This window comes from Diceros bicornis, unplaced genomic scaffold (assembly GCF_020826845.1).
Source record: "Diceros bicornis minor isolate mBicDic1 unplaced genomic scaffold, mDicBic1.mat.cur scaffold_96_ctg1, whole genome shotgun sequence".
Lineage (NCBI taxonomy): Eukaryota > Metazoa > Chordata > Mammalia > Perissodactyla > Rhinocerotidae > Diceros > Diceros bicornis.
This window is the reverse complement of record NW_026691855.1, coordinates 1,105,818-1,110,412: the sequence shown is the minus strand read 5'-3', so window position 1 is coordinate 1,110,412 and position 4,595 is coordinate 1,105,818.

Below are 4,595 nucleotides of genomic sequence, written 5' to 3'. Positions count from 1 at the left end.
GAAAGGAAGAAATGAAACTCTTGCTGTTTGCAGATGACATGATTGTAAATATAGAAAACCCTAAAGAATCCATCAGAAAACTATTAGAAATAATCAACAACTACAGCAAAGTTGCAGTGTACAAAATCAACTTACAAAAATCAGTTGCATTTCTGTACTCTAATAATGAACTAAGAGAAAGAGAACTGAAGAATACAATCCCATTTACAATTGCAACAAAAAGAAAAAAGTGTCTAGGGATAAATTTAACCAAAGAGGTTAAAGACCTATACAATGAAAACTATAAGACATTATTGAAAGAAATCAGTGATGACCTGAAGTAATGGGAAGAAATTCCATGCACATGGATTGGAAGAATAAACACAGTTAAAATGTCCATGTTACCTAAAGTAATCTACAGATTCAATGCAATGCCAATCAGAATCCCAATGACATTCTTCATAGAAATAGAACACAGAATCCTAAAATCTATACGGAATAACAAAAGACCTTGAACAGGCAAGGCAATCCTGAGAAGAAAGAACAAAGCAGGAGGCATCACAATCCTAACTTGAAAATATATTACATAGCTATAGTAATCAAAATGGCATGGTGTTGGCACAAAAGCAAACTCATAGATCAATGGAACAGAACTGAAAGCCCAGAAAGAAAACCACACATCTGTGGTCAGTTAATCTCTGACAAAGGAGCCAAGATAATACAATGGAGAAAGGAATGTCTCTTCAATAAATGCTGTTGGGAAAACGGGACAGCCACATGCAAAAGAATGAAAGTATATCATTATCTTCCATCGTACACAAAAATTAACTTGAAATGGATAAAAGACTTGACTCTAACACTTGAAACCCTAAAATTCCTAGAAGAAAATATAGACAGTACAGTTTTTGACATCGGTCTTAGTAGCATCATTTACTATACCATGTCTACTCAGGCAAGGGAAAGAAAAGAAAAAATATACAAATTGGACTACATGAGACTAAATGGCTTCTGGAAGGCAAAGGAAATGATGAACAAAATGAAAAGCCAGTGCCGGCCCCGTGGCTTAGTTGTTAAGTGCACGCGAACCGCTACCAGCTTCCCAGGTTCGGATCCCAGACGCGCACAGACGCACCGCTTGATCGGCCATGCTGAGGCCGCGTCCCACGTACAGCAACTACAAGGATGTGCAACTATGACATACAACTATCAACTGGGACTTTGGGGGTAAAAAAAAAAAGAGGAGGATCGGCAATAGATGTTAGCGCAGAGCCGGTCTTCCTCAGAAAAAAAGAGGAGTATTAGCACAGATGTTAGCTCAGGGCTGATCTTCCTCACAAAAAAAAGGAAAAAAACAAAAAGACAGCACACTAACTGGGAGAAAATATTTGCAAATCATATATCTGACAAGGGGTTAATCTCCAAAATATATAAACAACTCATACAACCCAACAACAAAAAAACAGATAATCCAATCTAAAAATCGGCAGAGGATATGAACAGACATTTTTCCAAAAAAGATATACAGAAGCCCAACAAGCACATGAAAAGATGTATATCATCACTAATTATTAGGGATATTCAAATCAAAACTACAATGAGAGATCACCTTACACCTGTCAGAATGGCTATAAATCCCAAGACAAAAAAGAACAAATGTTGGAGAGGATAAGGAGAAAAGGTCACCCTCACACACTGCTGGTGGGAATGCAAACTGGTGCAGCCACCAGGGAAAACAGTATGGAGATTTCTCAAAAAATTAAAAATAGAAATACCCTACCTTCCTCCTATCCCACTACTGGGTATTTATCCAAAGAAATTGAAATCAACAATTCAAAGAGATTTATGCACCCCTGTGTTCACTGCGGCATTATTCACAATAACAAAGAGATGGAAGCAATCCAAGTGCCCTGCTACAGACGAACAGATAAAGAAAATGTGGTATGTATTATATACAATGGAATACTACTCAGCCAGAAAAAAAGACAAGATCGTCCTGTTTGCAACAACCTTGATGGACCTTGAGGGTATGATGATAAACGAAATAAGCCAGACAAAGACACTTAGCATTATTTCACTCATATGTAGAAGATAAACATACACATGGATAAACAGAACAGATTAGTGGTTTCCAGAGGGGAAGGAGGCTGGGTATTGAGTGAAAGAGTTAAAAGTGCACATATGCATGGTGATGGATAAAAGTTAGACTACCGCTGGTAAGCACGATGCAGTCTATACAGAAATTCACAAATAATAATGAACACCCGAACTTACACAATGTTAAAACCCTTTATAATTTCAATAGAATAATTAAAAAAGAAAAAAAATAATTCATTCAACTTTATGGTTGAATAGTATCCCACTGTGGGTATAAACCACACTTTGTCTATCCGTTCACCAGTAGATGGACATTTGGGTTGGTTTCCATTTTTATCTACTATAAATAGGTTATCAACATGTGTGTACAAGTCTGTGTATAGACATATGTGCTTATTTCCCTTGGATGGATTCCTAGGAGAGGAATGGCTGGGTAGACGAATGTAATTTTTAAAGACGCATCCAAGCTATTTTTCACGAGCACTCGATGAGAGTTTCAGTGACTTGACATCTTCAATAACACTTGCTATAGTCAGTCTTTTTAGTTTTAGCCATTCTCAAGTGTGGTGGAATCTCATGATGACTGTCACTTACATTTCCCCAATGACTCATGTGGTGAAGGAGAAAGCAAGCCACGCACAGATTGGGAGAAAACATCTGCAAAACATATCCCTAGACAAGGACATGTATTTATAACATATAAAGAGCTCTTACAACCCAATAGTAAGAAGACAAGCAACACGTCATGGCTTACCAGGAGACAGCAGATCAGGTCTGTGATGAGCACCAGGAGTCCTGCCAAGCAGATGAGGATGAGGGCCCAGAAGGGGAGGTCTGGGGAGACATGTGGTGGGATAAGCCATGTCCTTTCATCGCCCCAGGGCTCCTGGTGAACCCACTGTGCCTCAACCCTCCTTGACAAGGGTTGGCCAACTTTCCTCATCATCCAAGACCCTGTGCGCATGGTTCTGTTCGATGAGGCACAGCACCAAGATGCACTCCCCCTACCATGGGCTGAGGCTTCCTGCAGGTTTACCTGGCTTCTCAGTCAAGGCATCATCTCTGTTGGGAGAATATTCTGGAAGTGAATGAAATGGAGAATGCATGTGAGTGTGTTTCACTCTTTTTAATAAAACTTTTTAGACACAGAAAAATAAAGGGAACAGTCTCATAAACATCCATCATCTAGATTTAACACTGTATATTCCATGTAATTAAAACAATATTGCATCAACGTATAAATTATTAACACTTGCCACCTTTGATTAATTCCATGTTTTCAATGAAATACTAAAGTCAAGTAGACATCATGATGTTTCACACCATTTTAGTTTCCATCTTTAAAAAGTGAGTACACTTTGCTACAAAATCCAAGACCATTATCACAGAACAAAAGTGTAATAAATTAAACCAAATTTATACCTCTGGGCACAGAGGACTGAATTTGGGCTGGACTTTTTTATGACAGCCAGGGGCAGACTGGGTCATCACAGTTGGCAAGCCTACGGGATCTCTCTAAATTTGTAAAATCCAACTCAAAAATGTTCTTCCGTGCCTAGAAACACATCATCTCCTTCTCCTTTATCTATGTGCTTAATATTCATTTTCTAGGATTAACCTACAATGTAATTTCCTGCAAGAAGTCTTCCCTGATTTCCGCCTGCAAGTATGAGTTTGTTCACATCAAATAATTGATAAGTTTCAATTCTCTATTCTTGTTATTGCCCGCTACAACATAAACTACAGGAGGGTAGGACACACAGCACCCAGTGGGCATGAGGGGAGGGGTGCAGGTCCCCCTTCTTGTACCTCTACCCAGACAACCACTTAGAGGTATGCTGTCTGATATGGAGCAGCAACAAGACTGTTTTTGAATTAAAATTAATTTTAGTTAAATAAAATAAAAATTTTAGTACCTCAGTAACATTAAAAATCAGTAACAATAAAGACCAGTCACAACACCATCCTTCGAGTACTCAACAGCCACATGCGGCTGTGCACTGGACAGCACAGATATAGAACATTCCACCACTGCAGAATGTTCTAGCCCATTGGTGCTCATCTACAGCGGGACATGGCAAACTATAGCCTGTGGATCAGAAACTACATCCACACCCAAACCTGTAAGTCTGCTTCACACACAGCTGGAGGCCATCACTGACCATCTGGCCCAGTTGCTGTCAGTGCAGAGATAAGGAAACAAAAGTCCAGAGAGGGGAGGTGACTAGCTTTATGTCACAGAGCTATCTAGGAGAAGGTGAGGGCCTCCTATATTACACTGGTTCCCTTTTCTCTCTCTCAATGGTGGGTAAAGACTAGGGGACTAAGCCACCTCCTGCCAGCCTGAGAAATTTCAATGCTCTCTAAGCCCCAGGCATCCAGAGTCCCCGGAAAGGCCTCACTTTATTTCCCAATGACCAGGAAGCCTTATCATCCCCAAGGACACTCTTTCTATCCAGGGTCAAGTTCTGCAGCTGGGTACCATTCTGGGTCAGCCACAGAAATTCCTCATAGATGGCAAC